At 42.6% G+C, this 24,275-nt stretch overlaps 1 long non-coding RNA gene across 4 annotated transcripts in view; it reads right to left on the bottom strand.

Annotated features, from left to right (window-relative positions):
* Positions 1 to 3,800: 3,800 nt before the first annotated feature.
* The window catches only part of LOC126995063 (uncharacterized), a 90,221-nt gene continuing 69,746 nt past the window's right edge, over positions 3,801 to 24,275 (bottom strand). For all 4 annotated transcript variants that reach the window (XR_007749887.1, XR_007749889.1, XR_007749888.1 and 1 more), the window contains one exon: positions 3,801 to 3,860. This is a non-coding gene — a long non-coding RNA (uncharacterized LOC126995063). The remainder of the gene's footprint in view (positions 3,861 to 24,275) is intronic.

Here is a 24,275-nt window from a genome sequence, read left to right as displayed (position 1 = left end):
ACTCCCATTAGCCCCCCCGACATTATCATGAACCCCCGCAAACTCTAATTATCACCACGAAATTTACTGACCGCATTAACCCTCTACTCGACACCCCATATGACCTATCTCCGAATTGTAGCATCTAGATATTCTTTCTCTTCTTGAGGCCTTATAACGGAGCTATGCACGGTAACCACTGCATCGCGGAGTAAGGTCTTCTTCCTCTTCTTCTTTTGACCCATCACACTGTTTTTCAAGGCCACGGAGGAGATTAACCGGGTCTTCACGGGGGTGAATTTCCCGTTCAAGGTGCAGAGTTCGTGTTAATAATGTGAGAAAATGAGAGTTACAGATAGGCTATACAGGGTGTCCCACGAGTTATGGTAAATACTTTGAGAGATGATATATCAGGTAATTCTAAGTGAAAATTACTCTATACACATATGCTCGTTTTTGCTTTATTATGCGAGAAATTGAGTGTTTAGGTGTGGCGGTTTGTGTGCTGCCGGGGGCTGCGGGGCCATGTTGTGTAGGGAGCAACAGCTGACTGACTGCCCGGGCGTGATGCCGCCAATCTGTAGCCTAGTGATAAACATTTGCATTTATTACAACATGGGGCTGCATTATCAACAAATAACACTTACTGAGTGACCAAATAAATTACTGTGCGGGATAATCAAAGAAAAAAATACTCCGAACTTAACAATGGAACAGTTAGAAAAAACGCTTTATGCAGACATGGCAACTCACAGCAAGGAATGCCGACAGTCTGTTGAGGCGCGCGTAAACGTCTCTCTGAGAAGTGTTTCCTGACTACACTTTATCGAAATAACCTCTGGAAAATGCCCTTTACCTTCACTAATATTGAATACTCAGACATGATGTTCATCTACGGATTCTGTAACGGTAGCTCCTGGGCTGCCGCACAAGAATACAGACAAAAATATCCTGACAGAAGACATCCTGACAGCAGAGTATTTTGCCGAGTTTTCCAGCACCTAAGAGATTTTGGAACTTTCCCGGGAGTGCTTGCAACAGCTGAGCGTGCAGAAGGGGCACAGGAAGGTAGGGGTGTTGTTCAAGCAGCATTAAGAAGCCCGAGCATAAGCACACGGAGGCTTTCATCGCGTCTGGGAGTTACACGCATGTCAGCTTGGCGCACGCTGAGGAGAGAAGGCTTTCACCCGTACCATTTACACAAAACACAACACCTAAAACCAGAAGACCATGAAAAGAGACTGAATTTTTGTCACTGGCTCCTTCAACACCAACACCACAGCAACCACATTCTGTACACAGACGAGGCAACATTTACACGCCACGGAGTAACAAACACTCATAATGATCACTGGTGGGCAAAGGAAAATCCACACCAAACTGTTGAAAGCAACTTCCAGCATCGCTTCTCCGTAAACGTTTGGTGTGGCATTGTGGATGACCTACTTCTTGGACCTTTCATTTTCGAGGGGCGCCTAACAGGGGACGTCTACCATGACTTTTTGAGAGATGAGCTTCCTCTCCTTCTGACAGAAGTTCCACTACACATTTATGAACATCTCATACTACAACAGGATGGTGCACCACCACACTCCAGTAAACGAGTCAAAGAATACCTCAACCAGCTATTTCCTGAGAGGTGGATTGGTCGAGGAGGCCCTCAGCAATGGCCAGCGAGATCCCCTGACCTAACACCACTGGATTTCTACTTATGGGGTCACATGAAGTCTTTGGTGTACAAGAATAAACCGCATTCAAGAGAACAGCTAATTCAGCGGATCCAGGAAGTGACACAGGAAATAAAGAACAACAGACCAATGCTGAGGAGGGTGACGACATCGGTCCTGGATCGAGCAAGGAAGTGTATTGAGTGTGAAGGCTCTCACTTTGAACACTTGTTGTAAGGTGAGTTATCACACTGGCGTTTAAACACTACACTGTGTCAACTGTCACAGCTCCACAGTGAGCGCAGTGAGTTGCCATGTCTGCATAAAGCGTTTTTTCTAACTGTTCCATTGTTAAGTTCGGAGTATTTTTTTCTTTGATTATCCCGCACAGTAATTTATTTGGTCACTCAGTAAGTGTTATTTGTTGATAATGCAGCCCCATGTTGTAATAAATGCAAATGTTTATCACTAGGCTACAGATTGGCGGCATCACGCCCGGGCAGTCAGTCAGCTGTTGCTCCCTACACAACATGGCCCCGCAGCCCCCGGCAGCACACAAACCGCCACACCTAAACACTCAATTTCTCGCATAATAAAGCAAAAACGAGCATATGTGTATAGAGTAATTTTCACTTAGAATTACCTGATATATCATCTCTCAAAGTATTTACCATAACTCGTGGGACACCCTGTATAGGTCTAAAATCAGTGGATGAGTGACACTGTCTGAGAAAAAGTGAGATAGCTCTAAAGTGAGGGAGGGTAGAGAGTCTGGGGTGGGTGGATTAGAGAGAGGGATTGTTAGTTAGAGCTAGTTTTAATCTGAGAAAATGATGGTTAAATATAGGGTAATTTTTCATGTCAAGCTATCACCGGGGTCACAAAACAGTCCATGGAAAGCCCAGAGGACCTTCCACGAGAGGCTTTTCCAACAGGCACAGGGAAGATTGGCCGGGTTTTCTTGGGTGACTTTACCGTTGAAGGCGGAATTGTGGATTTATATCGGGTATCGGTTATCGCCTATATTTGTGTCTCTAGTTAACGAATATCGGTTATCGACGTTAATGTTTTTCATTATCAGCTATCGGTTATCGGGAATAAGGTTTTCTGTTGTCCTGCCCAGCTATGGTCTTGGGTCACCCCTCCCCGCCCCGCCTCGCCGCGCCCCGTTAACGCCCCGCCGAAGCCACCACGCGGGGCACTGGAGGTCACGAGATACGAGTACAAAACTAACAAAGAATTCAATGCCCCTGGTGATGGCTCACGCAGGTTTTGCCATCACAGTCAGGAGTAAACACCATAATTAACCACATCTGGCATTGCACAATAGCATCAAAAATTAGCGGATGGTGTGAAACAATCTGTGCCAAAGTCCCATGCTGATCCGAGTCTTCGTGTGAAAGATATTTGCGAAAAACGGCATGTCATTGGGTCTGATATGTATAGAAGATATCACCACCACCACCATCACCACCACCACCATCACCACATGTTCTAGTTCAAATCTCATCACCGTCAATACCAATCTCATCACCACCACCCATCACCACCTCCACCACCACCACCACTTGGCTTGTTATATCACCAGTCAACACCAAACACCACCACCTACCTATCCACACACCAATCTCATCACCACATGTTCTAGTTCATCACCACCACCACCACCATATAATAAACATCTACCCCCCCCCATCCCCCACCTCCCTGTCTTCTCTTTCAACACCAAAATCACCACTTATAATTATCACAACACACATTAAACAGTAGTAGTAGTAGTAGTAGCAGTAGTAGTAGTAATAGTAGTAGCAGTAGTAGTAGTAATAGTAGTAGCAGTAGTAGTAGTAGTAGTAGTAGTAATTATAGCATATTACATAACAAATCGTAGAGAAGTCTGACATACTACTACTACTTCTACTGATACCAACACTATTATAAGTATAAGCCAACACTCACCACTTATTCCTCGTCTTCATCTTCACCTCCTCTTCCTCACGTCCTCCTCGTCCAGGGTCCACCGGGCAAATGACGAGGAGAGAGGCTCGGAGGTGTGGCAAATGCTGGAGGCTGTTGTTGTTCATCACGTCTCAAGCAATGTCCAGCGGGGAAAGTCTTGGAGGTGTGACAAGAGGCTGGAGGCTGGAGGCTGGTCACGTCTTTACCCAGAGTCCAGCGGGGATAGGGTGAAGAGAGGCTGGGACGGCTGACAAGATGCTGTTCATCACGTAACACGGCGGGGTAGTTAACAAGTGGTGAGGCTAATGGTAGTTAGGTGGTTACTGATAGGGGTGTTTATATGCATTATGGCCTATAGTGACTGAGTGAATGTATATATCAAGGGGTTTACATAGATTATATAGATACGTGGACATACCTTTTGTGTGGTGATATGGGTGAGAGATGAACACACACACACACACACACACACACACACACACACACACACACACACACACACACACACACACACACACACACACACACACACACACGGGAACAAATTCACTGTGCAGATTTTTTTAAAAATTATTACACATCTAAGAAATTAAGTTGAAAATGGTTGTTGTTGTTGTTGTTTACTCTGTACAAGATAAGAGTACATTAATGAACTTACGGCTGTGTGTGTGTGTGTGTGTGTGTGTGTGTGTGTGTGTGTGTGTGACGTGGCTCGGGGCGTACTGTGGTCGCAGCCTCCGCCGCCAGCCCCCGCAACACAGCCCCGCTCAGCACACCACCAATCATCCAGGGGTGCGCTGACCATTCAAAGCACCCCAAACTCACCCAAGAACTCTCCAAACACTGTCCGTGGCTGTGGTTGCTGGGTTGTGGCTGAGCGCGGCTGTGTGGTGGTTGAGTGGCGGGTTGTCGAGGTGTCGCCCCGGGTCTGAACGCTGAGGGGAGGGTGAGGCTGTCTCGCTATGTACAAGTTACCATAGAAAAGCTTATTATGAGGAATCGTTATTGTCTTGGCCGAGGAGAGATGTGCCGCTGGTGACGCTAAAACATCTCGGCAGGAAAATGTAAGAATGAACGATGTGCTGACGCCGCTGATAACCTCACACCATGGAGGTAGGATTGGCGGGCCCGCTAACCCCCTTCCTTGAGGTGAAGCCGACGAAGTGTCAAATTTACGGCCAAAAGATGGGGGTGGGCGAGCCTGACTTGAGACCTGACACCTGGCCGTAAAAATATCAGCTCGGGCGGATTCACTTAATTGGGCTGATGTCACCTCCACCAATTCTACCTCCATGGTGACACTGCTCTGAGGGTCGCATTCCTAAACGTCTCGGGCTTCAATTACGACTGTTTTTCAAGGCCACGGAGGAGATTAACCGGGTCTTCACGGGGGGGGGTGTTTCCCGTTCAAGGTGCAGAGTTCGTGTTAATAATGTGAGAAAATGAGGGTTAAAGATAGGCTAAATAGTGTGGGTGAGTGACACTGTCTGAGAAAAAGTGAGATAGCTCTAAAGTGAGGGAGGGTAGAGAGTCTGGGGTGGGTGGATTAGAGAGAGGGATTGTTGGCTTACATTTTAGTGTATGGTAGAGTGAGTTAGAGCTAGTTTTAATCTGAGAAAATGATGGTTAAATATAGGGTAATTTTTCCTGTCAAGCTATCACCGGGGTCACAAAACAGTCCATGAAAACCCCAGAGCACCTTCCACGAGAGGCTTTTCCAACAGGCACAGGAAGATTGACCGGGTTTTCTTGATTGACTTTACCGTTGAAGGCGTAGAGGTCGTGTCAAGCTATCACCAGGGTCACAAAACAGTCCATGAAAATCCCAGAGCAACTTCTACTGTAGTCTTTTCCAGCAAGCGATCTGAGGCCCCGAGACGTTTATAAATTCGGGCTTGAGTCTGCCTTCCCTCCCGCTACAGTAAATTGGAGCGCGGGGTCTCATCAGGAGTTATCGGCATCAACATGTACAAAACAAATGATTCTTTTCTAAGACGTAACCAGGAAACTCAACAAAGCGCTCCGCTCGCTGCCAGCCTTCCTGACGCCGGGGGGCTGCTCTGGGGGGCGGGGAAGGGAGGGTGGGCATTCTTAAGTGTCTCGGGGGCTCACTATATGTTTCCCAAGACGTTACGAATATGGGTCTTGGGTCACCCCTCCCCGCCCCGCCTCGCCGCGCCCCGTTACCGCCCCGCCGAAGCCACCACGCGGGGCACTGGAGGTCACGAGATACGGGTACAAAACTAACAAAGAATTCAATGCCCCTGGTGATGGCCACGGCGGGGGGAGAGGGGCCGACCACAGGGGAGCCCCCGGGGGTTTTCTGTCTTAGGTGAACAGGTTATATACAGGTATTTACAGGGACCGTGGACAAGGCCGGGGTCACGGAACGCACGCACGCATGCACTCGATTTCTCTCTAAAGTACCTCCTGAAACGGCGCCACCGACTAATTATCACCAGGCAATTTACTGACCCCCTTTGCTCCCTATTCGACACCGAACATGACCTAATTACGAATTCCACCTACTCCCAATAGTCCCCCCCCTTATCCTAACTCCCGCCCCCTCTGATTTTCACCACGCAATTTACTGACCCCATTTTACCAGTATTCGACATCTCACATGACCTATTTTCGAGTTTCACCTACTCCCATTAGCCCCCCCCCCATTACCGTTAACCCCAGCCCCCTTTAATTATCACGACGCAATTTATTGACCCCATTTACCCCTTATTCGATACCGAACACGACCTAATTACGAATTCCACCTACTCACATTAGCTCACCACACATTGTCATGAATCCCCGCCCCTTTAATTATCATCACGTCATCTACTGACCTCATTAACCCCCTACTCGACATCCAATATGACATATTTTCGAATTCTAGCATCTAGATCTTCTTCCTCTTCTTGAGGCCTTATAACGGAGCTATGCACAGTAACCACTGCTTCGCAGAGCAAGGTCTTCTTCCTCTTCTTCTTTTGACCCATCCCACAACACCCAATCTTATGAATTGCTCTTTTCTTACTCTAACCTAACTCGTGAAATCGAGTTAGGTTAAAATAAGGGAACAGCAATTCATAAGGCTGGGTGTTGTGTCGACATGTATGGGAAAAGTGATATTTGTCGCTTAGTTTTTACTCTGAACTTTGCCAAGGGTACCTAATCGATGCAGAAAACTCCGACGAATCGAATGGTACACTCAGAATTGCTTTTAGGGGAAAAGATGAATTTTATCGCTTACTTTTTAGTATGAACTCTGAAATGGGCACGTACCCCATGCAGAAACGTCCGCCGAATCGAACGGTACTTTCAGAATTGCTTTACGATGAACCCTAATGGAGTTATTGTCATTTTACGATGTATATGACTAGGCTATTTTTATATAAAATAATAAAATGAAGTCATTTCCGTATTCCACCTATTCCCATTAGACCCCACCCATTACCATCAACCTCATCCCTCTTTAATTATCACCACGTAAATTACTGACCCGATTTAATCCCTATTCGACACCTGACATGACATATTTTCGAGTTTCACCTACTCTCATTAGTCCCCCCCAAATTACCGTTAACCCTCGCCTCCTTTAATTATCACCAAGCAATTTACTGACCCCATTTACCCATTATTCGATACCGAACATGACCTAAAACGAATTCCAATTACTCCCATTAGCCCCCTCCACATTATCATGAGCCTCCGCCCACTCTAATTATCACCCCGCAATTTACTGATCCCATTAACCCCCTACTCGACACCCCATATGACCTATTTCCGAATTCTAAAATCTAGACCTTCTTCTTCTTCTTGAGGCCTTATAACGGAGCTATGCACAGTAACCACTGCAAGGTCTTCTTCTTCTTCTTCTTTTGACATATCCCACAGCACCCAATCTTATGAATTGCTGTTTTCTTACTCTAGCCTAACTCGTGAAATCGAGTTAGGCTAAGCTAATGGAACAGCAATTCATAAGTATCGGTGTTGTGTCGACGTGTATGGAATATGTGATATTTCTCGCTTAGTTTTTACTCTGAACTTTGGAAAGGGTACCTAATCGATGCTGAAAACTCCGACGAATCGAATGGAACAATCAGAATTGCTCTAAGATAAAAACTAACGGGTATATTTGCATATAACTATCAGGAATGTTCGGAGATTTTTTGGATTTACAGAATAAACCGCTTTTATTCCTTTTTCTATTTCCCAGAGGCATTTCATCTTATGTAGAAAAGGTTGAGGAAGCCGTTCATGGCCTGAAATCAACAACCCAGGCAAAATTAACGGTGTTTGGGGGTATGGTCCCTTTTGCGAAAAACACGAAAAGATGAATTTTATCGCTTAGTTTTTAGTATGAACTTTGAAATGGGCACCTAAACCATGCAGAAACGTCCGCCGAATCAAATGGTACTTTTAGAATTGCTTTACGATGAACGCTAATGGAGTTATTGTCATTTTACGATGTATTTTATTAGGCTATTTTTATATTAAAAAATAAAACGAAGTCATTTCCGTATTCCACCTACTCCCATTACCATCAACCTCATCCCCCTTTAATTATCACCACGTAAATTACTGACCCGATTTATTCCCTATTCGACACCTGACATGACCTATTTTCGAATTCCACCTATTCCCATTAGCATCCTCCATTACTTTTCACCCCCGCCCCCTTTAATTACCACCACGCAATTTACTGACCCCATTTACTCACTATTCGACACCGAACATGACCTAATTACGAATTCCATCTACTCCCAATACTCCCTTTTTCTATTTCCCAGAGGCATTTCATCTTATGTAGAAAAGGATGAGGAAGCCGTTCATGGCCTGAAATCAACGCCCCAGGCAAAATTAACGGTGTCTGGGGGTATGGTCCCCTTTGCGAATAAGAAAAGATGAATTTAATCGCTTAGTTTTTAGTATGAACTTTGAAATGGGCACCTACCCCATGCAGAAACGTTTGCCGAATCGAACGGTACTTTCAGAATTGCTTTACGATGAACGCTAATAGAGTTATTGTCATTTTACGATGTATTTTATTAGGCTATTTTTATATAAAAAAATAAAATGAAGTCATTTCCGTATTCCACCTACTCCCATTAGACCCCACCCATTACCATAAACCTCATCCCTCTTTAATTATCACCACGTAAATTACTGACCCGATTTAATCCCTATTCGACACCTGACATGACATATTTTCGAGTTTCACCTACTCCCATTAGTCCTCCCCAAATTACCGTTAACCCTCGCCCCCTTTAATTATCACCACGCAATTTACTGACCCCATTTACCCCTTATTCGATACCGAAGATGACCTAAATACGAATTCCAATTACTCCCATTAGCCCCTCCCACATTATCATGAGCCTCCGCCCCCTCTAATTATCACCACGCAATTTACTGACCCCATTAACCCCCTACTCGACACCCCATATGACCTATTTCCGAATTCTAAAATCTAGACCTTCTTCTTCTTCTTGAGGCCTTATAACGGAGCTATGCACAGTAACCACTGCAAGGTCTTCTTCCTCTTCTTCTTTTGACCCATCCCACAACACCCAATCTTATGAATTGCTGTTTTCTTACTCTAACCTAACTCGTGAAATCGAGTTAGGTTAGGCTAATGGAACAGCAATTCATAAGTATCGGTGTTGTGTCGACGTGTATGGAAAATGTGATATTTCTCGCTTAGTTTTTACTCTGAACTTTGCAAAGGGTACCTAATCGATGCAGAAAACTCCGACGAATCGAATGGTACACTTAGAATTGCTCTAAGATAAAAACTAACGGGTATATTTGCATATAACTATCAGGAATGTTCGGGGATTTTTTTGATTTACAGAAAAAAAAACTTTTATTCCTTTTTCTATTTCCGAGAGGCATTTCATCTTATGTAGAAAAGGATGAGGAAGCAGTTCATGGCCTGATAACAACGCCCCAGGCAAAATTAACTGTGTTTAGGGGTATGGTCCCCTCTGCGAAAAACAAGAAAAGATGAATTTTATCACTTAGTTTTTTGTATGAACTTTGAAATGGGCACCTACCCCATGCATAAACGTCCGCCGATTAAAATGGTACTTTCAGAATTGCTTTACGAAGAACGGTAATGGAGTTATTGTCATTTTACGATGTATATCATGAGGCTATTTTTATAAAAATAAAATAAAATGAAGCCATTTCCGTATTCCACCTACTCCCATTAGCCCCCCCCCATTATCATCAACCTCATCCCCCTTTAATTATCACCACGCAAATTACTGACCAGATTTATTCCCTATTCGACACCTGACATGACCTATTTTCGAATTCCACCTATTCCCATTAGCCCCCACCATTACTTTTCACCACCGCCCCCTTTAATTATCACCTCGCAATTTACTGACCCCATTTACTCCCTATTCGACACCGAACATGACCTAATTACGAATTCCATTTACCCATTATTCGAAACCTCACATGATCTATTTTCGAGTTTCACCTACTCCCTTTGGCCCCCCCAATTACCGTTTACCCCCCCCCCCCTTTATTTATCACCACGCAATTTGCTTTTTGAACATAATGACATCTGTTTTCACTTTATAGCACCTGTAATAGTATTCTCTAGTAGCACCGTAGTAGTAGTAGTTGATTTACAGAAAAAATCGCTTTTATTCCTTTTTCTATTTCCCAGAGACATTTCATCTTATGTAGAAAAGGATGAGGAATCCGTTCATGGCCTGAAATCAACGCCCCAGGCAAAATTAACGGTGTTAGGGGGTATGGTCCTCTTTGCAAAAAACAAGAAAAGCTGAATTTCATCGTTTAGTTTTTAGTCTGAACTTTGAAATGGGCACCTACCCCATGCAAAAACGTCCGCCGAATCAAATGGTACTTTCAGAATTGCTTTACGAAGAACGGTAATGGAGTTATTGTCATTTTACGATGTATTTATTAGGCTAATTTTATATACAAAAATAAAATGAAGCCATTTCCGTATTCCACCTTCTCCCATTAGCATCCCTCATTACCATCAACCTTATCCCCCTTTAATTATCACCACGCAAATTACTGACCCGATTTATTCCCTATTCGGGACCTGACATGACCTATTCTCGAATTCCACCTATTCCCATTAGCCCCCCCTATTACTTTTCACCCCCGCCCCTTTTAATTATCACCACGCTATTTTTTGACCCCATTTAACCGGTAATCGACAACTCACATGCCCTATTTTCGAGTTTCATCTACTCCCATTAGCCCCCCCACCCCCCCCTTTACCGTTAGCCCCCGCCCCTTTAAATATCACCACGCAATTTACTGACCCCATTTACCCCTTATTCGATACCGAACATGACCTAACTACTAGTTCCACCTACTCCCATAAGCCCTCCCCTCATTATCATGAACCCCCGTCCTATCTAATTTTCACCACGCAATTTCCTAACCCCATTAGCCCCATACTCGACACCCCATATGACCTATTTCCGAATTCTAGCATCTAGATCTTTCTTCTCTTCTTGAGGCCTTATAACGGATCAATGCACGGTAACCACTGCATCGCGGAGCAAGGTCTTCTTCATCTTTTTCTTTTGACCCTTCCCTCAACACCCAATCTTATGAATTGCTGTTTTCTTACTCTAACCTTACTCGTGAAATCGAGTTAGGTTAGGCTAATGGAACAGCAATTCATAAGTATGGGTGTTGTGTCGACGTGTATAAAAAATGTCATATTTCTCGCTTAGTTTTTAATCTGAACTTTGCAAAGCGTACCTAATCGATGCTGAAAACTCCGACGAATCGAATGGTACACTCATAATTGCTTTATGATAACAACTAACGTGTCAGGAATGTTCGGTGATTTTTTTGATTTACAGAAAAAACCGCTTTTATTCCTTTTTCTATTTCCCAGAGGCATTTCATCTTATGTAGAAAAGGATGAGGAAGCCGTTCATGGCCTGAAATCAACGCCCCAGGCAAAATTAACGGTGTTTGGGGGTATGGTCCCCTTTGCGAAAAACAAGAAAAGATGAATTTTATCGCTTACTTTTTAATATGAATTTTGAAATGGGCACCTACCCCATGCAGAAACGTCCCCCGAATCGAATGGTACTCTCAGAATTGCTTTACGATGAACGCTAATGGAGTTATTGTCATTTTACGATGTATTGTATTAGGCTATTTATATATATAAAAAAAAATAAAATGAAGCAATTTCCGTATTCCACCTACTCCCAGCCCGCCCCATTACCATCAACCTCATTCCCTTTAATCATCACCACGCAAATTACTGAACCGATTTATTCCCTATTTGACACCTGACATGACCTATTTTTGAAATCCACCTATTCCCATTAGTCCCTCCCCATTACTTTTCACCCCCGCAGCCTTTAATTATCACCGCGCAATTTACTGACCCCATTTACTTACTATTCGACACCGAACATGAACGTATTACGAATTTCACCTACTCCCAATAGCCCCCAACCTTACCCTAGCCCCCCGTTCCCTCTGATTATCACCAAGCAATTTATTGACCCCATTTAACCAGTATTCGACACCTCACCTGACCTATTTTCGAGTTTCACCTACTCCCATTAGTCCCCCCGCAATTACCGATAACCCCCGCCCCCTTTAATTATCACCATGCAATTTACTGACCCCATTTACCCTTTATTCGATACCGAACATGACCTAATTACGAATTCCAATTACTCCCATTAGCCCCCCCCACTTTATCATGAACCTCCGCCCACTCTAATTATCACCACGCAATTTACTGACCCCATTAACCCCCTACTCGACACCTCATATGACCTATTTCCGAATTTTAACATCAAGACCTCCTTCCTCTTCTTGAGGTCTTATTACGGAGCTATGCACGGTAACCACTGGATCGCGGAGCAAGGTCTTCTTCCTCTTCTTCTTTTGACCCTTCCTTCAACACCCAATCTTATGAATTGCTGTTTTCTTACTCTAACCTAACTCGTGAAATCGAGTTAGGCTAGGCTAATGGAACAGCAATTCATAGGTATGGGTGTTGTGTCGACGTGTATAAAAAATGTGATATTTCTCGATAAATTTTTAATCTGAACTTTGCAAAGCGTACCTAATCGATGCTGAGAACTCCGACGAATCGAATGGTACACTCAGAATTGCTCTAAGATAAAAACTAACGGATATATTTGCATATAACTATCAGGAATGTTCGTTTTTTTTTTTGATTTATAGAAAAAAAACATCTTTTATTCCTTTTTCTATTTCTCAGAGGCATTTCATCTTATGTAGAAAAGGATGAGGAAGTAGTTCATGGCCTGAAATCAACGCCCCAGGCGGTGTTTGGGGTATGGTCACCTCTGCGAAAAACAAGAAAAGATAAATTTTATCGCAAAGTTTTTAGTATGAACTTTGAAATGGGCACCAACCCCGTGCAGAAACGTCCGCCGAATCGAATGATACTTTCAGAATTGCTTCACGATGAACGCTAATGGAGTTATTGTAATTCTACGATGTACTTTATTAGGCTATTTAAAAAAAAAAAAAATGAAGCCATTTCCGTATTCCACCTACTCCCATTAGCCACCCCCCCCACATTACCATCAACCTTATCCCCTTTTAATTATCACTACGCAATTTACTGACCCGATTTATTCCCTATTCGAGCCCTTAGGTGACGTATTCTTGAATTCCACCTATTCCCATTAGCCCCCCATTACTTTTTATCCCCGCCCCCTTTAATTATCACCACGCAATTTATTGAACCTATTTACTCCCTATTCGACACCGAACATGACGTAATTACGAATTCCACTTAATCCCAATAGCCCCCTTATCCTAATCCCCCGCCCCTCTGATCATCACCCCACAATTTATTGACCATATTTACCAGTATTCGACAGCTTGCATAACCTATTTTCGAGTTTTACATACTCCCATTAGCCCCCCCCCCATTTACCGTTAACCCCCGCCCCCTTTAATTATCACCACGCAATTTACTGACCCCATCTTCCCTTTATTCGATACGGAACATGACCTAATTACGAGTTCCAACTACTCCCATTAGCCCCAACCCCATATTATCATGAACCCCTGCGCTGTCTAATTATCACCACGCAATTTACTGACCCCATTAACCCCGTACTCGACACCCCATATGACCTATTTCCGAATTCTAGCATCTAGATCTTCTTTCTCTTCTTGAGGCCTTATAACGGAGCTATGCACGGTAACCACTGCATCGCGGAGCAAGGTCTTCTTCCTCTTCTTCTTTTGACCCATCACACAACACCCAATCTTATGAATTGCTGTTTTCTTACTCTAGCTACTGAAATTGTGTTATGTTATGTTAAAGGAACAGCAAATTATAAGTATGGGTGTTGTGACGACGTGTATGGAAAATGTGATATTTCTCGGTTAGTTTTTACTCTGAACTTTGCAAAGGGTACCTAATCGATGCTGAAAACTCCGACGAATCGAATGGTACACTCAGAATTGCTTTAAGATAAAAACTAACGGATATATTTGCATATAACTATCAGAATTGTTCGGGGATTTTTTTAATTTTCAGAAAAAAACGCTTTTATTCCTTTTTCTGTTTCCCAGAGGCATTTCATCTTATGTAGAAAAGGATGAGGAGGCCGTTCATGGCCTGAAATCAACGCCCCAGGCAAAATTAACGGTGTTTTGGGGTGTGGTCCCCTCTGCAAAAAACAAGAAAAGGTTAGTTTTATCGCTTACTTTTTAGTATGAACTTTGAAATGAGCACCCACCCCATGCAGAAACGTCCGCCGAATCGAACAGTACTTTCAGAATTGCTTTACGATTAAAGCTAATGGAGCTATTGTCATTCTACGATGCATTTTATTAATGCATTATATTAAAAAATAAAACGAAGTCATTTCCGTATTCCACCTACTCCCATTAGCACCCCCCTATTACCATCAACCTCATCCCCCTTTGATTACCACCATGCAATTTACTGACCCCATTTACTTCCTATTCGACACCGAACATGACCTAATTACGAGTTCCATCTACTCCCAATACTCCCTTTTTCTATTTCCCAAAGGCATTTCATCTTATGTAGAAAAGGATAAGGAATTCGTTCATGGCCTGAAATCAACGCTCCGGGCAAAATTAACGGTGTCTGGGGGTATGATCCCCTTTGCGAATAAGAAAAGATGAATTTAATCGATTAGTTTTTAGTATGAACTTTGAAATGGGCACCTACCCCATGCAGAAACGTTTGCCGAATCGAGCGGTACTTTCAGAATTGCTTTACGATGAACGCTAATAGAGTTATTGTCATTTTACGATGTATTTTATTAGTCTATTTTTATATAAAAAAATAAAATGAAGTCATTTCCGTATTCCACCTACTCCAATTTGACCCCTACCATTACCATAAACCTCATCCCTCTTTAATTATCACCACGTAATTTACTGACCCGATTTAATCCCTATTCGACACCTGACATGACATAAATTCGAGTTTCACCTACTCTCATTAGTCCCCCCAAATTACCGTTAACCCTCGCCCCCTTTAATTATCACCACGCAATTTACTGATCTCATATACCTCTTATTCGATGCCGAACATTACCTAAATACCAATTACAATTACTCCCATTAGCCCCCCCCCACATTATCATGAGCCTCCGCCCCTTCTAATTATCACCACGCAATTTACTGACCCCATTAACCCCCTACTCGACACCCCATATGACCTATTTCCGAATTCTAAAATCTAGACCTTCTTCTTCTTCTTCTTCTTCTTGAGGCCTTATAACGGAGCTAAGCACAGTAACCACTGCAAGGTCTTTTTCCTCTTCTTTCTTTTGACCCATCCCACAACACCCAATCTTATGAATTGCTGTTTTCTTACTCTAACCTTACCCGTGAAATCGAGCTAGGTAAGGCTAATGGAACAGCAATTCATAAGTATCGGTGTTGTGTCGACGTGAATGGAAAATGTGATATTTCTCGCTTAGTTTCTACTCTGAACTTTGGAAAGGGTACCTAATCGATGCAGAAAACTTCGACGAATCGAATGTTACACTTAGAATTGCTCTAAGATGAAAACTAACGGGTATATTTGCATATAACTATCAGGAATGTTCGATGATTTTTTTTTTATTTACAGAAAAAAATAAACTTTTATTCCTTTTTCTTTTTCGTAGAGGCATTTCATCTAATGTAGAAAAGGATGAGGAAGCAGTTATGGCCTGAAATCAACAACCTAGGCAAAATTAATTGTGTTTGGGAGAATGGTCCCCTTTGCGAAAAACAAGAAAAGATGAATTTTATCGCCTAGTTTTTAGTATGAACTTTGAAATGGGCACCTACCCCATGCAGAAACGTACGCCGAATCGAACGGTACTTTCAGAGGCGCTTTACGATGAACGTTAATAGAGTTATTGTCATTTTACGATGTATTTTATTTGGCTATTTTTATATAAAAAATAAAATGAAGTCATTTCCATATTTTTATTTCCACCTATTCCCATTAGCCCCCCTAATTACTTTTCACCCCCGCCCCCTTTAATTATCACCACGCCATTTACTGACCCCATTTACCCCTTATTCGATACCGAACATGACCTAATTACGAATTCCAATTAGTACCATTAGCCATCCCACATTATCATGAACCTCTGCCCCTCTAATTATCACCACGCAATTTACTGACCCCTTTAGCCCCCTACTCGACACCCCATATGACCCATTTCCGAATTCTAAAATCTAGACCTTTTCCCTCTTCTTGAGGCCTTATAGCGGAGCTATGCACAGTAGCCACTGAATTGCGGAGCAAGGTCTTCTTCCTCTTCTTCGTTTGACCCATCCCATAACACCCAATCTTATGAATTGCAGTTTTCTTACTCTAACCTAACTCGTGAAATCGAGTTAGATTAGATTAATGGAACGGTAATTCATAAGTATGGGTGTTGTAACGACGTGTATAAAAAAAATGTCATATTTATCGCTTAGTTTTTAATCTGAACTTTGGAAAGGGTACCTAATCGACGCGGAAAACTACGACGAATCGAATGGCACACGCAGAATTGCTCTAAGATGAAAACTAAAGGATATATTTTCATATAACTATTGGGAATGTTCGGGGATTTTTTTGATTTACAGAAAAAAAACCGCTTTTATTCCTTTTTGTATTCCCCAGAGGCATTTCATCTCATGTAGAAAAGGATGAGGAGGCCGTTCATGGCCTGAAATCAACGCCCTAGGCAAAATTAACGGTGTTTGGGGGTATGGTCCCTCTGCGAAAAATAAGAAAAGATGCATTTTATCGCTTTGTTTTCAGTATGAACTTTGAAATGGCACCTACCCCATGCAGAAACGTCCGCCGAATCGAATGGTACTTTCAGAATTGCTTTACGATGAACGCTAATGGAGTTATTGTCATTTTACGATGTATATCATTAGGCTATTTTTATAAAAATAAAATAAAATGAAGCCATTTCCGTATTCCACCTACTCCCATTAGCCCCCCCCCCATTACCATCAACCTCATCCCCCTTTAATTATCATCACGCAAATTACTGACCCGATTTATTCCCTATTCGACACCTGAGATGACCTATTCACGAATTCCACCTATTCCCATTAGTCCCCACTATTACTTTTCATCCCCGTCCCCTTTAATTATCACCACGCAATTTACTGACCCCATTTACTCCCTATTCGACACCGAACATGACCTAATTACGAATTCCAGATACTCCCAATAGCCTCCCCCCCTTACCCTAGCCCCCCGCCCCCTCTGATTATCACCACGCAATTTACTGACCCCATCTACTCAGTATTCGACACCTCACATGACCTTTTTTCGAGTTTCACCTACTGCCATTAGCCCCCTCCTCATTACCGTTAACCCCCGCCCTCTTTAATTATTACCACGCAATTTACTGACCCCATTTACCCCTGATTCGATACCGAACATGACTTAATTACGAATACCACCTACTCCCATTAGTCCCCCCCCCATTATCATGAACTCCTACCCCCTCTAATTATCGCCACGCAATTTATTGACCCCATTTACCCCCTACTCGACACCCCATATTACCTATTTCCGAATTCTAGCATCTAGATCTTCCTTTTCTTCTTGAGGCCTTATAACGGAGCTATGCACGGTAACCACTGCATCGCGGAGCAAGGTCTTCTTCCTCTTCTTCTTTTGACCCATTACACAACACCCAATCTTATGAATTGCTGTTTTCTTACTCTAACCTAAGCTTGGGTGTTGTGTCGACATGTACGGAAAATGTGATATTTCTCGCTTAGTTTTTACTCTGAACTTTGCAAACGCTACCTAATCGATGCTGAAAACTCCGACGAATCGAATGGTACACTCACAATTGCTTTAAGATAACAACTAACGGATATATTTGCATATAAGTATCAGGAATGTTCGGGGATTTTTTTGATTTACAGAAAAAAACCACTTTTATTCTTTTTTATATATCCCAGAGGCATTTCATCTTATGTAGAAAAGGATGAGGAAGCCGTTTATGGCCTGAAAGCAACGCTCAGGGCAAAATTAACGGTGTTTGGGGGTATGGTCCCCTATGGGAAAACAAAAAAAGTTGAATTTTATCGCTTAGTTTTTAGTCTGCATTTTGAAATGGGCACCTACCCCATGCATAAACGTCCTCCAATTCAAATGGTACTTTCAGAATTGCTTTACGAAGAACGGTAATGGAGTTATTGTCATTTTACGATGTATTTTATTAGGCTATTTTTATATAGAAAAATAAAATGAAGCCATTTCCGTATTCCACCTACTCCCATTAGCCCCCCCCCCCCGTTACCATCAACCTCATCCCCCTTTAATTATCACCACGCAAATTACTGACCCGATTTATTCCCTATTCGACACCTCATATGACCTATATCCGAATTTCACCTACTCCCATTAGCCCCCCCCATTACTTCTCACCCCCGCCCCCTTTAATTATCACCACGCAATTTACTGACCCCATTTACTCCCGATTCGACACCGAATATGACCTAATTACGAATTCCACCTACTCCCAATAGCCCCCAACCCTTACCCTTACCTCCCGCCCCCTCTGATTATCACCACGCAATTTACTGACCCCATCTACCCAGTATTCGACATCTCACATGACCTTTTGCAGAGTTTCACGTACTCCCATTAGCCCCCCCCCCATTACCGTTAACCCCCGCCCTCTTTAATTATTACCACGCAATTTACTGACCCCATTTACCAGTTATTCGATACCGAACATGACCTAATTACGAATTACACCTATTCCCATTAGCCCACCCCCTCCCCATTATCATGAACTCCCGCCCCCTGTAATTATCGCCACGCAATTTACTGACCCCATTAACCCCCTACTCGACACCCCATATAACCTATCTCCAAATTCTAGCATCTAGATTTTTTTTCTCTTCTAAAGGCCTTATAAAGGAGCTATTCACGGTAACCACTGTATCGCGGAGCAAGTTCTTCCTCCTCTTCTTCTTTTGACCCATCACACAACACCCAATCTTATGAATTGCTGTTTTCTTACACTAACCTAACTCGAGTAAGGAAACAGCAATTCATAAGTTATGGTGTTGTGTCGAAATATACGGAAAATGTGATATTTCTCGCTTAATATTATGAACTTTGCAAAGGGTAAATAATCGATGCAAAAAAATCCCACGAATCGAATGGTACACTCAGAATTGCTCTAAGATAAAAACTAGCGGATATATTTGCATAAAAGTATCAGGAATGTTCGGTTATTTTTTTGATTTACAGAAAAAAACCCGCTTTTATTCCTTTTTCTATTTCCCAGAGGCATTTCATCTTATGTAGAAAAGGATGAGGAACCCGTTCATGGCCTGAAAGCAACACCCCAGGCAAAATTAACGGTGTTTGGGGGTATGGTCCCATTTGCGAAAAACAAGAAAAGATGAATTTTATCGCTTAGTTTTTAGTATGAACTTTGAAATGGGCACCTACACCATGCATAAACGTTCGCCGATTTAAATGGTACTTTTAGAATTGCTTTACGAAGAACGGTAATGGAGTTATTGTCATTTTACGATGTATTTTATTAGGCTATTTTTATATAAAAAAAATAAAATGATGCCATTTCCGTATTCCACCTACTCCAATTAGCCCCCCCTCCGTTACCATCAACCTCATCCCCCTTTAATTATCACCACGCAAATTACTGTCCCGATTTATTCCCTATTCGACACCTCAGATGACCTATTTCCGAATTTCACCTACTCCCATTTGCCTCCCCACCCATTACTTCTCACCCTCGCCCCATTTAATTATCACCACGCAATTTACTAACTCCATTTACTCCCTATTCAACACCAAACATGACCTAATTACGAATTCCACCTACTCCCAATACCCCCCCCCCCTTACCATAACCCCCCGCCCCCTCTGATTATCACCACGCAATTTGCTGACCCCTTTTACCCAGTATTCGACACCTCACATGACCTTTTTTCGAGTTTCACCTACTCCCAATAGCCCCCCCCCATTACCGTTAACCCGGGCCCTCTTTAATTATTACGACGCAATTTACTGACCCCATTTACCCCTTATTTGATACCGAACATGACCTAATTACGAATTCCACCTACTCCCATTACCCCCCCCCTCCCCCATTATCATGAACTCCCGCCCCCTCTAATTATCGCCACGCAATTTACTGACCCCATTAACCCCCTACTCGACACCCCATATAACCTATTTCCAAATTCTAGCATCTAGATCTTTTTTCTCTTATAGGGGCCTTATATCGGAGCTAGGCACAGTAACCACTGCATTGCGGAGAAAGTTCTTCTTCCTCTTCTTCTTTTGACCCATCCCACAACATCTAATCTTATGAATTGCTGTTTTCTTACTCTAACCTAACTCGTGAAATCAAGATAGGTTAGACTAATGGAACAGCAATTCATAAGTATAAGTGTTGTGTCGACGTGTATGGAAAATGTGATATTTCTCGCTTAGTTTTTAATCTGAACTTTGCAAAGGGTACCTAATCGATGCAGAAAACTCCGACGAATCGAATGGTACACACAGAATTGCTCTAAGATAAAAACTAACGGGTATATTTAAATACCACTATCAGGAATGTTCGAGGATTTTTTTTGATTTACAGAAAAAAAAAACGCTTTTTTTCCTTTTTCTATTTCCCAGAGGCATTTCACCTTATGTAGAAAAGGATGACGAAGCAGTTCATGGCCTGATACCAACGCCTCAGGCAAAATTAACGGTGTTTGGGGGTATGGTCCCCTTTTGCGAAAAACAAGAAAAGATGAATTTTATCGCTTAGTTTTTAGTATGAAATTTGAAATGGGCACCTACCCCATGCAGAAACGTCCGTCGAATCGAATGGTACTTTCAGAATTGCTTTACGATGAACGCTAATGGAGTTATTGTTATTTTACGATGTATTTTATTAGGCTGTTTTTATATATAAAAAAAAAAATAAAGCCATTTCCGTATTCCACCTACTCCCATTAGCCCATCCCCATTACCATCAACCTTATCCCCTTTTAATTATCACCACCCAAATTACTGACCCGATTTAATCCCTATTCGACACCTGACATGACGTATTTTCGAGCTCCAAATATTCCCATTAGCCCCCCAAATTACTTTTCACCCCTTGCCCCTTTTCATTATCACGTAATTTACTGACTACATTTACTCACTATTCGACACCGAACATGACCTAATTACGAATTCCACCTACTCCCAATAGCACCCCCTCCTTACCCTAACCTCCCGCCCCCTCTGATTATCACCACGCAATTTACTGACCCCATTTATCCAGTATTCGACACCCCACATGACCTATTTTCGAGTTTCACTTACTCCCATTAGTCCACCCCCAGTTACCGTTAACCCCCGCCCCCTCTAATTATCACCACGCAATTTACTGACCCCATTAACCCTCTACTCGACACCCCATATGACCTATTTCCGAATTCTAAAATCTAGACCTTCTTCCTCTTCTTGAGTCCTTATAACGGAGTTATGCACAGTAACCACTGCATTGCGGAGCAAGGTCTTCTTCCTCTTCTTCTTTTGACCCATCCCACAACACCCAATCTTATGAATTGCTGTTTTCTTACTCTAGCCTAATGCGTGAAATCGAGTTAGGTTAGGCTAATGGAACAGCAATTCATAAGTATGGGTGTTGTGTCGACGTGTATGGAAAATGTGATATTTCTCGCTTAGTTTTTACTCTGAACTTTGCAAAGCGTACCTAATCGATGCAGAAAACTCCGACGAATCGAATGGTACACTCAGAATTGCTCTAAGATAAAAACTAACGGGTATATTTGCATATAACTATCAGGAATATTCGGGGATTTTTTTGATTTACAGAAAAAAACCGCTTTTATTCCTTTTTCTATTTCCCAGAGGCATTACATCTTATGTAGAAAAAAATGAGGAAGCCGTTCATGGCCTGAAATCAACGCCCCAGGCAAAATTAACGGTGTTTGGGGGTATGGTCCCCTTTGCGAAAAACAAGAAAAGATGAATTTTATCGCTTAGTTTTTAGTATGAACCTTGAATTGGGCACCTACCCCATGCAGAAACGTCCGCCGAATCGAATGGTACTTTCAGAATTGCTTTACGATGAACGCTAATGAAGTTATTGTCATTTTACGATGTATTTTATTAGGCTATTTTTATTTAAAAAAATAAAATGAAGCCATTTCCGTATTCCACCTACTCCCATTAACCCCCCCCCCCCATTACCATCAACCTCATCCCACCTTAATTATCACCACGCAAATTACTGACCCGATTTATTCCCTATTCGACACCTGAGATGACCTATTCTCGAATTACACCTATTTCCATTAGCCCCCCCCCTCAATGACTTATCATCTCCACCCCTTTTAATTATCACCACGCAATTTACTGACCCTATTTTTTTTCTTTTACAACAAAGGAGGCAGCTCAAGGGCACACACACAAAAGAAAACAATAATAAAAAAAAAGTCCGCTACTCGCTGCTCCTAAAAAAGATACAAAAGAGGTGGCCGAAAGGAATATCAAATGCGGGAGGAGAGGTGTCATGATACCCTCCTCTTGAAAGAGTTCAAGTCGTAGGCAGGAGGAAATACAGATGAAGGAAGATTGTTCCAGAGTTTACCAGCGTGAGGGATGAAAGAATGAAGATGCTGGTTAACTCTTGCATAAGGGGTTTGGACAGTATAGGGATGAGCATGAGTAGAAAGTCGAGTGCAGCGTGGCCGCGGGAGGGGGGTAGGTATGCAGTTAGCAAGTTCAGAAGAGCAGTCAGCGTGGAAATATCGATAGAAGATAGAAAGAGAGGCAACATTGCGGCGGAATTTAAGAGGTAGAAGACTATCAGTATGAGGAGGAGAGCTGATGAGACGAAGAGCCTTAGCCTCCACTCTGTCCAGAAGAGCTGTGTGAGTGGAGGTGAGTGATGCCCCTGTATATGGACAGCAACTGTGCAGGGGAGAAGAACTGGCGGAGACGGTACAGATCGCCCAGCCTCGAGGAAGCTGATTTAGTAAGAGATGAGATATGAAGTTTCCAGTTGAGATTTTGAGTTAAGGATAGACCGAGGATGTTTATCCTCGGTCTATCCTTAACCTCCTCCTTAACTCCCTATTCGACACCGAACATGAACTAATTACGAATTCCACCTACTCCCAATAGCCCCCTCCCTTTATTTTAACCCCCGCCCCCTCTAATAATTACCCCACATTTTACTGACCCCATTTACCCAGTATTCGACTCCTCACATGACCTATTTTTGAGTTTTACTTACTCCCATTACCACCCCCCAATTACCGCTAGCCCCCGCCCCCTTTAATTATCACCACTCAATTTACTGACCCCAATCACCCCTTATTCGATACCGAGCATGACCTAATTACGAATTCCAATTACTCCCATTAGCACACCCCACATTATCATGAACCCCCGCCCTATCTCATTATCACCACGCAATTTACTGACCCCATTAACCCTCTACTCGACACCCCATATGACCTATTTCCGAATTGTAGCATCTTGATATTCTTTCTCCTCTTAAGGTCTTATAACGGAGCTATGCACGGTAACCACTGCATCGCGGAGCAAGGTCTTCTTCCTCTTCTTCTTTTGACCCATCACACAACGCCCAATCTTATGAATTGCTGTTCTCTTACTCTAACGTAACTCGTGAAATCGAGTTAGGTTAGGCTAATGGAACAGCAATCCATATGTATGGGTGTTGTGTCGACGTGTATGAAAAATGTGATATTTCTCGCTTAGTTTTTACTCTGAACTTTGCAAAGGGTACCTATTCGATGCTGAAAACTCCGACGAATCGAATGGTACACTCAGAATTGCTCTAAGATAAAAACTAACGGATATATTTGCATATAACTATCAGGAATGTTCGGGTATTTTTTTGTTTTACAGAAAAAAAACTGCTTTTATTCCTTATTCTATTTCCCAGATGCATTTCATCTTATATAGAAAAGGATGAGGAAGCCGTTCATGGTCTGAAATCAACGCCCCAGGCAAAATTAACGGTGTTTGTTGGTGTGGTCCCCTCTGCGAAAAACAAGAAAAGATGAGTTTTATCGCTTACTTTTTAGTATGAACTTTGAAATGAGCACCCACCCGATGCAGAAACGTCCGCCGAATGGAATGGT

The sequence above is a fragment of the Eriocheir sinensis genome, unplaced genomic scaffold (genome assembly GCF_024679095.1).
Source record: "Eriocheir sinensis breed Jianghai 21 unplaced genomic scaffold, ASM2467909v1 Scaffold973, whole genome shotgun sequence".
NCBI classification, from domain to species: domain Eukaryota; kingdom Metazoa; phylum Arthropoda; class Malacostraca; order Decapoda; family Varunidae; genus Eriocheir; species Eriocheir sinensis.
Note: the sequence above shows the minus strand (reverse complement) of the source record. Positions and strands in the feature narration are given on the sequence as shown.